Genomic DNA, 12947 nt, shown 5'->3' with positions numbered 1-12947 from the left:
ACTCTTTCATCCACCGCCCTGGTGCCCTGTCGTTTTCAGTGTACAGTCTTTTCTTTAGAGCATCAATAATCATTCCATTTGCTCGCTCAACTTGACCGTTGGCTCGCGGATGGGCTATCGACACGTACTTTATGACTATGCCTCTGTCATCACAGAAGTCCTAGAATGTAGTGCCGGTGAACTGAGTGCCCAGGTCGGTGATTATGAAGTTGGGAACCCCAAATCTATGTATGATTTGATTGAAGAATTCCACAACCTTCTCGGAAGTCGCTTTGACCAATGGCATGTACTCGATCCACTTCAAGAACTTGTGGATTAGCACGAATACGAATTTGAAATTGTCGGGAGCTGGTTTGAATGGCCTGATCATGTCAAGACCCCAACAGGCAAATGGCCAAGACGATAGAATCGTCTGGATCTCATGAGCAGGCACGTGGGTCCGCTTGGCGAAGAACTGGCACCCTTCGCAATGCCGGACCAGTTTCTCGGCGTCGGTGTTGACGGTTCTTAAGTATTAATTTTAGTTATCAAATAAACAAGAAGAAGGACCAATATACAAACATCACCTAGAATTAGGGTTTGATCTGACAGAATTCCATGAGTTTTGTTGTTTATCTGTTTCTGTAGGGGGTTATCAGGAAATTAGGAAGAAAGGCCCACATGTCGGGATTACATAGAGATATAAACGCACCGCGCAATCTTCTACCATCTAGAAGACTCCAGAAGCTACGGGAAGGAAGCAAAGGCCAAACGGTGCCAGGCACTGGGCGCCCGCCCAATTGACCTAGGTGCCCGCCCCCTCCTAGAGTTGGATCAGGACTCTCTTGCGGGACTAATCTCCACCGACCTAAAGGATCAACCAATGGCATGGCTCACGCTAACTTGAAGGGACTATAAAACCAGACCCCCTGGCCCCTAGAGGAGACAAGTTTATCATAGAGTTGAGAGGAGCCCTCGAAGGAATACCTCTCCTCTAAATAAAATTTCTTTTTAGGCTTAGCAACCAATGTGAGTAGAAATAGATCTTCTAGTTTCTACTAGATTGAGAGAGATAGAGTGGAGGTGTAGATCGGAGGAAGCCCGGCCTGTCGGTGTCTACTCCAAGTTTGTACCTGCGGGATCAAGTTCTCCTAACCCGAAGCTTGCTCCTAGGATTCTTTAGTATTTCGACTTCTAAATTCTAGTAAGTTCTTGTTTATTGTTCTTTTGGTTTATGAGTTTACTTTAATCTCTTCGCGTAGAGTTTAGAGTAATCATCTCTAGCGTAGACGTGGTGTTTAGGCTAGGATACTCATAGATATTCCCTAACTAGCTGGACCGTGGTAGTAGCGAGGAACGTGACATTTCCGAGTTACCTTTGAAGACCATATCTCGTTAGCAGGAAGCATAGGGTTTATAGGTGCGGGTTGAACATCCTTTGTGGTGTCTAGATTCCGTTAGCCTCCCCAATAGAACAGTAGATCATCCTTACCAAGGTTAGAAAGAGACTACGGTTGCAGTCTTCTCTATTTATCACTCACATCGAGAAACATTCTTTGTTGCCTAAAGGGTTAGTAGTAATAGACCAGGTTAGTCAGATGCACTCTTTCTCCTAGTGGTAAAAATATAAATACAATACTCTGGATAACCTCCCGGGTGAAGTGCTCACCAATATCTGTACGCTTGCGGATTAATTCCTTATTGCGTTCCCAAATATCAATTGTTGGCGACCGCGGTTGGCTAGTAAAAACCTGCTCGAACGGCTTTTCCGACAAGTGTTCTAGAGGCGGCATGGCTGCCACAGGATCCAGCATGTATGTCATCCAGTAACTTGATGCCATCATCTTGAGATATGCATTTCAACAAGACTTCTGAGTTTGCATTCTTACGCATAAGTCTACCATCGACCAATATATAATTTTTGGAGCGCCAAATAAGGCGCTCATTCTCCGTTTTGTCTTGAAATCCCAAACCGTCCGAGAGATACTTGACAAAAGGGGTGCGCCAGTCATGGCCACTGGCTATCGGAGTGGCGTTGTCTACGAGCAGTGTCTCGTTGGGTGGCTTGTCGGCCAGGTTCGTTCCGACGCTTGGCGTGTGAATGTCCTGAACAAAAACACCTTGCGGAATCTAGGCCCGGGATGATCCTATCTTTGACAGCGCATCTGCTGCTTGATTCTTGTCCCGGACCACGTGGATGTACTCTATGCCGTAAAAATTTGATTCCCACCTCCGGATTTCTTTGCAGTAGAGGTCCATCTTCTCGTGAGTCGTGTCCCACTCTTTATTTAGCTGGTTGATGACCAGGGTAGAGTCACCGTAGATGTAAAGGCGCTTGACTCCTAGTTCGACGGCCAATCGGATGCCGTGAAGGCATGCTTCGTACTCGGTGACATTGTTGGACACCGGGAAGAGGATCCTAAGGACATAGCGTAGTTTGTCCTTGTTCGGTGAAACGAAAAGGATGTCGGCACCAACACCGTTGATGTTTAAAGACCTGTCGAAGAACATTGACCAATGATCGAAGACATCTGGGGAGGGTGGTGCGTTGAGATCCGTCCATTCTGCGATGAAGTCGACCAGGGCTTGAGACTTGACGGTTGTCTAACTCTAGAAATCTAATGAGAATGGACATAACTCCATGGCCCACTTCACGATCCTGCCGTTGGTGTCCTTGTTGTGCAAAATGTCGCCCAACAGAAAACTCCTGGTAACTAAAACGCGATGGCCATCAAAGTAGTGCTTTAGCTTCCTTGAAGTGATTAAGATGGCGTAGATTAGCTTTTGTATCTGGGGATACCTAGTCTTAGACTAATTTAGGACTTCGCTTATGAAGTATACTGGTCTCTAGACTTTGTAGACGTGGCCTGGTTCATCCCGCTCGACCACGAGCACTGTGGAGACGACCCGATCAGTTGCGGCTATATAGAGGAGCAGGTCCTCGTTAGGTTGAGGTGCGGTGAGGACTGGTGGTGAGGTGAGGAAAGTTTTGAGCTGGATGAACGCCGCGTTGGCCTCTTCTGTCTAGGAGAACTTTTCCGATGCTTTCAGAAGTTTCAAGAAGGGAAGCCCTTTTCCCCTAGCCTAGAGATAAACCTGCTGAGAGGTGCCATGCACCCCGTAAGCTTTTGAATGTCTTTGACGTTCCTGGGTGGTCACATATCGAGCACCGCCTTGACTTTTGAGGGGTTTGGCCGTATGCCGTCGCGACTGACGACGTTGCCGAGCAGTATACCAGAGGGAACCTCGAAGATGCATTTTTTGGGGTTAAGCTTCCACTTGTATTTATTTAGCGCTTTAAAAGTGCGGTCTAAGTTGTCGATCAGGGTGCTTGCGTCCTTGGTTTTGATGACAACGTCGTCGACGTAGGCCTCGATGAGGTCATCACGTATCTCGTCGCGGAGGCATTGCTGAATGGCGCGTTGGTAGGTGGCTCCGGTGTTTTTGAGTCCAAAGGACATGGTGGTGTAGCAATACGCACCGAAAGGAGTGATGAAGGAAGTTTTGATCTGGTCATCTTCCTTTAGTGAGATCTGGTGGTAACCAGAGTAACAGTCGAGAAAAGAGAGTAGTTCGCATCCGGCCGTTGAATCGACCACCTCATCGATACGGGGGAGACCAAAAGGATCTATAGGACAGTGTTTATTAAGATCAATGTAATCAACGCACATTCTCCATTCATTATTCTTTTTTCTTACTAGGACTGGATTGGCGAGCCAATCGGGGTGATACACTTCTTTAATAAATCCGGCTGCTAAAAACCGTGTAATCTCTGTCCTAATAGCCTCCTTTTTGTCACAAGCGAACTGTCGTAGCTTCTTCTTGATAGGTCTTGCGGTCTTCGAGATGTTTAAGGAGTGCTCGATCAGGCTTCGTGGGACGCCGGGCATGTTTGCGGGTTTCCATGCGAAAATGCTTACGTTGTCCCTTAGAAACCTGACGAGCGCATCTTCCTATTTGGCGTCCAGGTTGGCCCCGATGAGAGCCGTCTTCTCTGGGCTGCCGTCGACCAGTTGTACTTCCTTGTGCTCTTTGGACTTGGAGCTTTTTCTTGGGGTCTCCTGCTCGGGTAGTTGGAGCTGGTTGGGTGGAACTTGCGTGGCTTGTGCTACGGTTTCTGCCATACGAATCGAGAGGTCGATTGCCTCTGTGATCTTGAAGCTTTCCTCTTCGCAAGTGTACGCGGTGTAGATGTTGCCTCTGTCGGTTAAGACGCCCTTCTCGGTCGGCATGTTGAGGACCAGGTATGAGTAGTGCGGAACTGCCATGAACTTGGTGAGTGAAGGGCGACCTAGAATTGCGTGGTAAGTCTCGTTGAAGTCGGCAACCACGAAGTTGACGAACTCTGTGCGGAAGTGGTCTGGTGTTCTGAACTGGATGGGCAGCGTTACCTGGCCAAGGGGTACTGAACTTTGACCCGGCAAGACGCCCCAGAACTAAGCGTCATATGGTTTCAGCTGCGCTGGAGTTAGCTTTAGAGCAGGCAAGCTCTTGCGGAAAAGGATATCTATGGAGCTACCCCGTCAACGAGCACGCGCTCGAATCTGACGTTGTTGATGCACGGGTCCAGGATCAACAGGAAGCGCCCTGGTTCTGGGATGGCGGCCCACTGGTCCTGCCTGTTGAAGGAAATCTCATGGTGCGACCAGGGAGGGAATTTAGGATTGGCGATAAGGCCTTCGGTGGTGTCCACATTAAGGCAAGCCCTTTTCAAGAGCTTTCTTTCTCGTTTTGACTCGATGGAGACTTTGCCTCCAAAGATGGAGTGTACCATGTTGGTGGGACTGACATATTGGTGTCGTGGGTCCCTATCCTGGTCGTCGTCATCGTCTTCCTGACTGCGTCTGTCCTGTTTCCCATTTTTCTTGGCGGCATCCCCCTGAGCGGCCCGCTGTGTGTAGATGCTTTTGAGGACACGACATTCTTCGTATGGTTGGACTTGGGATGGAGTTGGCATGTTCCTTTCAGCGTCTTGTTGTAGTCTTCCTGGTAGTCTCGCCGTCCATTGGGACACTTGATTGTGTTCACTTCGTGATCGTTGTCACGAGGTCGCTTGCATCTGAAATCGTCACGATTGTCACCATGCCTGTCCCACCCTTCTCGGTGGTCGCGGTTGTCGCCGCGGTGGGGATTCCGGGTGTCGAAACGCCCACGGCTGTCGTCTCGTCGGGGAGGCTGCTCGGCTCCTCTTACATCTTCTCGGATGAGCTTTTCTGCGTCGTCGGCGTCGGCGTAGTTTTTGGCCATGGCAAGGAGCTCAGCGACCGTGGTCGGCCTTTTGCGCAGTAGCTTGCTTCTCAATGCTTCGTGGAAGCATAGGCCCTTTATGAAAGCCGATATAGCATCGTTGTGAGAAATCTTCGAAATCTTGAGGCGCATATCCGAGAAGCGTCGTATGTAATCACGCAAAGGCTCATTCTTCCAGTCCCTTATCCTTTCAAGATCGTATTTGTTTCCAGGCTGCTCGCAGGTAGCAATGAAATTATCAATAAATGCCTGGCGCAATTCTTCCCAAGAATCGAAAGAGTCCTCGGGTAGACCGAGGAGCCATTGGTGGCCGGCTTGGTCGAGGATGACTAGGAAGTAGTTTGCCATGACGTGCTCGTCCCCTGCAGCTGATCGGACTGTGATCTTGTAAAGAGTGATCTAGTTTTCAGGATTCTCCTTGCCATTGTACTTTTTAAGCTTCTCAAGCTTGAAGTTGCGAGGCCATACGACTTGGCGAAGGTGTGAGGAGAACTGTCTTAGGCCAGGGGTGCCATGTGCTGCATCGTATTCGATGCGTCGCACGTTTTCGTGTACTACTCGTTCCGTAATGCGCCCGTTGATGCGTTCACGGACATCCTTAGTAGGGATGTTGTGTCGTAGGTCCCGGTCTTGGTTCACCTTCTGACCACGTCCGCGTCTTTGTTCGTGGTAGCTGTCAGCGTCCCGACCACGATTGTCGCGATGGATGTTCTTCCTTCGATTGTTGATGGGTGAACGGCTACGATGGTGCCCATCGGATCGCGGTGAGGTTCGGCTGCGGTGAGTCTGATCAGAGGTGACCTCCGTATAGGAGATGGCTTGGACCCTTTTAAGCAGAGTAGCGGTCTGTCCCATGGCCGTGATCAGATGTGCTCGTATGTTGGATCGGATGCCTTGGTACTCCGGAGTATCGGGGAGTCGATGCAGGTTTGCCATGGCTACGACCATGTTGGTGCTTGGTGTCTTGTAGACTTGCTGATTTCCGACCATGTCGAAAGCATCGCTAAGGTTGTGTGGGGTGAGTTGCCGCTCCTCATCTGCTCGCCGCTGAGCGTGATCGGCGTTACGCTGTTCGCGCTGTTGTCTTTGTTCGTCGGTTTCGCTGTCGACAACTGGTTAGTCATTGCTGACGTTGAAAACCAGATCTCCTCGTCGGGGTGGAAAGACTAGAAAGCGAGAAAAACCCGGGGGGTATGGTGGCAGATCTAAGTCGTAGTCTTCGTCCTCGGGGTGCAAAACCTCAGTAGGGACAGACCCCATGCTGGAGTTTGTACTGCTAGTCTTGTCTTCTGGCAAAGTGCGGATGGAGACCATATTGACGAAGTGACGGGCTATTCGCCTGTTCTGGCTCGGCGACAAGCCCATATTCCCGAATAGGGATTGGGTGTGCCGCAAAAACTGATCGGCCGCGTTGCTCAGACCGTGAGGGAAGTTCAGGTCTGAGGAGGCTGTCTTGATCTTGACAGTTCGTCCCGCGGTGGTTGATGTTATCGTCAGGGATGTCTCCAGTCGTTCGTGCGTGGCGACACGAGTTGGTCGACAGGAGTCGAAAAAATTTGATGTTGCCGCCTGATCGGGCTTGCGTGAAATTGAATCCACCAGATTGGAGGCTTTGAGAAGTTTGTGGTCGGCACGGTCGAGGGCTTGAAGAAGATCCGAGTTGTCGACCCGCTTTGCCCTGTAGCGAGGGAGCAGAGGTCGAGTCCTCAGAGTCGGCGTGACCGGAGTCGACGCCTCTGCTGTCCCAGATTGGATCTGGGTTTCTTCCAGAGTCATGGTCGTAAGGCCGTCGCCGCGAGTTGTCCAAGTGAACTGCTTGATGGTGAACGTGAGGCCTTCAGCCACGGCTACGGAAGCTGGGACGATGACCATCATGTTCGTCTGGAAGCTGTACGCACACCCCCTACCTGGCGCGCCACTGTCGACGAAAGCTAGTCGGCTGTCTACCTTGGGGTATACCCACGGTAGTAGTTTATCGGCAGACAGGTGCGCAAGCTACGAACTTAATGGTGACGCAAGACACAGACAAGATTTTTATCCAGGTTCGGCCGCCGTGTGGGCGTAATACCTACGTCCTGCGTCTGATTGTATTGGATTGTATTGAGTTGAGATGAGATGAGTTGTCCTAGGGGGGTCCCTTGCCTCTCCTTATATAGTCCAGAGGGCAGGGTTACAGATCTGGAAACTAATCCTAGTCGCTTACAATTGCCATAGACAGTATGATATCAATTCCTATTCTAACCAACTAGAATCCTGCTTGATCTCCACGTCTTGTTTCCTTGCGCGAGACTCCAGGCAGTTGGATCAAGCCCCGAACTGTCCCGTGATGGGCCAAGACTCCTGGCCCAAGTCTAGTCATAAGGGTATAGGGATTTATACCCCCACAAGCAGATCCTCCAACAAATTCCTTTCAGCATCCATTGTTCTAAGTCAGCAGAGTGAAAATGAGTGTCACTGCTAATACCAAAATGCCTTGGCACATATCCATACAAGACCTCAAAAGGTGTTCTCCCCAAAGCAGAGTTGACAGATTGTACAACCTCTAATATACTCTTGGATATCCTCCTACATATTGGGCCAAATGAATAATTGTTTGATTCTATGATAAGTGGGTAGTACTCTAGAATATCCCCCAACTCCTGAACTGTGCACAGCTTGTATGACATGGCTTTGAGCCAGTTTATTGGTTCCTAGCCATATCCTGCCATACTGCCTAATAAGGCCATCTGAGACACAGAATCCTTTGAACTTTGGTGCATCAGTATGTGGATCCACCAAGTACTGCATTGCAAGAGGATCATCCTGATATCCCATTTTGACCTTGTCGACCCACTCAGGATACACAGTAGAAACTGCAAACACTGAAGCAGATTCATGACATCTGGACAAGGCATCCGTACCTTATTTGCTGAGCCTTGCTTGAACACAATCTTAAACTTCAGGTCCATCAATTTGAAAACTGCTTTCTGTTGAATTTTCGTTATGATGATCTGTTCAGTGACATATAACGGACATTTATGATCTATTCTGATAATGAACTCACTATGCTGCAAATAATGTTTCCATTTCTCAATTGCAAGAATGATGGCCAAACATTCCTTTTCATAGGTGGACAATGCCTGGTTTCTCCCACTTTAGCTTTGCTTAGGTAAGCTATTGGGTGATGATCTTGCATCAATACTGCACCAAAACCCACATCACTTGCATCAGTTTCCAGTACAAAAGGCTTTTTAAAATCTAGAAGGGGTAACACAGGAGCTTGTTGTAAGGCAAGCTTGAGCTGTTGAAAAGCTGTTTCAGTGATGTCTGTCCAAACAAAGGGTATTCCTTTCTTTAGCAAATCAAATAAAGGCCTACTCATCATGGCATAATTTCTTATGAATCTTCTATAATAACCAGTCAGACCCAAGAATCCCCTCACTGCTTTTAGTGTTTTAGGAGTTGCCCAATCTTTAACTACCTGAATCTTAGCTGCATCAGTTGCGACCCCTCTAGAGGAAATTGTATGCCCCAGATACTCAATTTCCTACTGAGCAAAGGAACACTTTGATCTCTTGACATAAAACTTATGTTGCCTCAGTATCTAAAACACTTGACTTTACAATGAGACATGCTCCGCCAAAGTTGAAGAGTATATCAATATATCATCCATAAACACTAACACCCCTCTTCTAAGCAGATGAGAGAAAATCAGATTCATCACACTCTGAAATGTGGCAGGAGCATTAGTGAGGCCAAATGGCATGACTAAGAACTCATATTGGCCATTATGAGTCTTGAAAGCTGTTGACAGTCGATAACGTCAATATTTATTAGAACTTTAGACACAAGGGAACACATGAAAACACATTAGTCTAGGGTTTAATCTGACAATTTCCACGAGTTTTGCATATTCTGTATTTTCTAGGGTTTATTTCATCGAGAGCTGAAAAGAGAGATTCTAGTGCATATTTACCACGAAACTCATCTGCGCCGGAAAACATCACGAGAAGAATCAGGAAGGGTCTAGAAGACACCCGAAGAAACGAGAGCCGCGGAGGAAACAAAGTGGGGCCGGCTGGCCCCACCTTGGGGCCGGTCGGTGCCCTACTTCGCCCAATGACCACCGCCTTTTGGAGTCTTCCTCCCATGCATCCTTGAAAGCCAAGCAAAGTATCCCTCTGTCAATTTTAAGTCAGCTTGATCCGACAGTGCACATAAAGATGAAGACGCGGATCGCTAATGTGGCGGTTCCTTACCCCTACTCCACCTCAGCCTATATAATGACGCCCAAGGCTCCCCCTAAGAGGCATTCTACACCCCGGCGCTTCATATTCTCCACATAATTAGGGTTAGTGTCCCTCTAGTTGATCTAGTTCTAGTTCATCTAGATCTAGTTCAACTAGATGTAGCAATTAGGAGAGACTAGTTCTTCTAGATCTAGTCTTGTTTAGAGATTAGAAAGATTAAGTAGAGGAGTAGAGATTCTAGAGGAGTTTCGGCCTGTCAGTGCTTCTTCGTGGTTGTATTCTTCTGGATTCAGTTCCCTCACCCGGAGCTGTGTTCTAAGGTACTTTTGTACTTACCCTTCTGGTTTCAGTAAGCATCTTGTTCTTATTTGTTCTTTGGTTCACAACTCATATTGAGTACTTTGATCTTGGTTGTAACTTGGTTGAAGTAGTATTTCGTATGTAGGCGTGGTGCCTAGGCTAGGTTTACTTGTGAATGTCCCCTGATCAGCTGGACAGTGGTAGTTCGTGTAGGTGACAGCTGCGTTGATTCCTCTGTAGTCCACTTCCTGTTGATAGGATTGATAGGCTTATAGTGCCTAATAGGGGATTACTCTGATTCTTCCCCTATTCGGGTTACTTGCCCGATAAGACGGTATTATACAAAGTTTACCGGAGTCGGAACCAGAGTGCATTAGTTATTTCCTTTTTCTTGATATAATCTAGCCTAATTGTTGGGTTAAGTCTATATACTATGTCATCATCACAACTGTTCCCTGTGGATTCAATATTTAAAACCTCCGGGTAAAATGTGACACTGGTATGATATCTGTGCGTTTGCGGATAATCCTACTTAAATCTACTTAAATGGAGTGCAGTTAATTTATACCAACAAAAGCTGTCTTGTAAGTATCATCACTGCTCACACAGATTTGATGATATCCTGCCTGGAAATCCAACTTAGTGAACCTTTGTGCACCATGTAATTCATCCAATAATTCTTCTACCATAGGCATAGGGTGTTTATTCATTACAGTTTGAGCATTCAAGTGCCTATAATCAACACAAAACCGCCACGAGCCATCTTTCTTCTTGACCAACACACAGGTGAAGCATAAGGACTAGCACTATGTTTTATGATCTCATTCTTCAGCATCTCAGCTAACTGAGTTTCAATTTCAGATTTCTACAATGGTGAATATCTGTAAGGCCTGACATTCACCGGCTGAGCTCCTGGCAATAGTTGAATCTTGTGAACAAATGGTCTGGGCGGAGGTAATACCGAAGGTGTCTAGAAAATATCCTCATATTCAGAGATGACACTCTAGATGTCAGAAGGGATTGGTGCTTCTTGGATTGCAGCCACCAAATTTCCACCAACATATCCTACTTCCTCTTGCTACTCACTAAACACAGTTAACTGGATGTAGTGACTTATAGCCTGTTGCCTAAGAAGACCCTTAAGTTTAGTGTGCTGAATTGGTGTACACCTGGTGACTTCTTGTGTAATACCAGTCAACATGATTCTCTTGCCATGATGAGTAAATCTCATTTTCTTTATAATCCAATCAACCCACATAGGACTACATGTCTCCAGCCAATCCTATCCTAAAATCATATCAAAACATTTCAAGGACAGTATACCCACATTGGATATGAACGAATGGCCCTGACAGCTCCACTGTAACTTCTCATATCTGGTATTATAGACCATAGGACTTCCATTAGCAGCCACAAACTAAGTAGGTTCACAAACAGTTGGTTCTTGAGAGACGTGCTGAGCTAACTGCTGACTGACAAATGAGCCCACACTACCTAAATCCACCAGAATCTGAGTTTGCACCCCATTAACCATGCCACACAGTTTCATTATCCTTCTTTTAGATTGTACTGCAGAAGGTGAATGTCCCACAGCCATAATTGTATCCTCTGAGGGCACCTCTTCACTCGCATCCTCCTTAGTCTATGTAGCCTCTAATGCATCTAACAATTCCTCAATGACATGCAATGAAACTTGAGCTGGGCACTTATGGTTATGACTCCACTTCTCACCACACTTGAAACATAGCTCATTCCTCTTCCTAAAGTTCTTCAAATCAGCTAACTTCTCCTCAAGCTCAGATTTCTGGGACTTTTGCTTTACTAAATCAACCTCAGGAGATTTGTATTTCTCTCCCGGACTCCTAAAAGTGGACTTGGCCACATCCTTGTTGAACCCCTTAGAACGCACTTTATTGAGCTCATCTTCTTGAATCAAGGCAAGGGCACTGGCTGTGTCCACATTCTTTGGTCGGTGTAAAACTATGACCCTTCTAATATCTTCCTTTAACCCCGCAACAAACCGGGTCACAAAGTACGTGTCATCATACCCATTGTTGTACAATAACAATCCATGAGCCAAGTGTTCAAACTCAACCTGATATTCCAGCACAGATCCTGTCTACCTCAACTGCTCAAATTGATTCAGTAACTGAGGATAATGTTCGCCATCAAACTTGGCCATCACCAACTCACACGGATATGCCTAATCCATGATTCTTCCCCATCTCTGAACTGTCTACAACCACAAAGCAGCCACACCCCTGAAAGTTGAGGGCGGCAAATTTGGTCTTTAGAGACTGGTCCACCGCATATACCTCAAAATAGATCTCGCAATTATCATGCCAAAGTCTGGGATTAGAACCATCAAAATTTGGAAACTCCATTTTGGGAAATGGAGGGGAGCGAGAAGATGAGGCAAAATCATGATCTCTGTGAGCAAACGGAAAAGGAGGCGGTCTCATGGACATACCCGTGACCGGGTGCAGTAGGTGAGTTCCAGGGAACCCACAGCAGTCATCCTGGTGATCAAAACACTGGCTGTGCTTGACATCCCCGGCAGGCGACAAGTTTGGTGGAGCGTTCAAGTTGAACCACCCCACCATCGCACGAGGTAGCATATGTGGGTAATGTGTCGCAGTCGCTGCTCGAGGATGAAACTGGTGACCCAGCAACATAGCGTGAGGTGGCGCCCTATTGACGGTCGATAACGTCAACTTTTATTAGAACTTTAAACCCAAAGAAGAACATGAAAACACACTAGTCTAGGGTTTAAACTAACAATTTCCACCAGTTTTGCATATTCTGTATTTTCCAGGGTCTATTTCTAGAAAAGCTGAAAAGAGGGATTCAAGTGCAAAATAAACATGAAACTTATCCGTCATGAAAAAGATCACGAACGGGACGTGGGAAGACTCTGGAAGACACCGGAAGAAACCGGGGGCCAGAGGCCGCCAGGGGGGGCTGGCCGGCCCCACCATGGTGCCGGCCGGCACCCCCCTCTTAGGGTTTCGGCCCCCCTTTTGGAAGCTTCCTCCACCGCCTCCGAGGAGTCATCTTGGCCCTTGGTTAACTCGGTTTGATCCTGCGACGCACGTCAATCTCACCGGGCTATAAATGAAGGGGCAGACCCCCTCCCTGGAGGCATCAAGTCATTTGGAGATCCATTCATCAAGAGTCTTCTCTAGTTGATCA

The sequence above is a fragment of the Sorghum bicolor genome, chromosome 7 (genome assembly GCF_000003195.3).
Source record: "Sorghum bicolor cultivar BTx623 chromosome 7, Sorghum_bicolor_NCBIv3, whole genome shotgun sequence".
In the NCBI taxonomy this organism is placed as follows: Eukaryota; Viridiplantae; Streptophyta; class Magnoliopsida; order Poales; family Poaceae; genus Sorghum; species Sorghum bicolor.
This window is presented reverse-complemented; position numbering follows the sequence as displayed.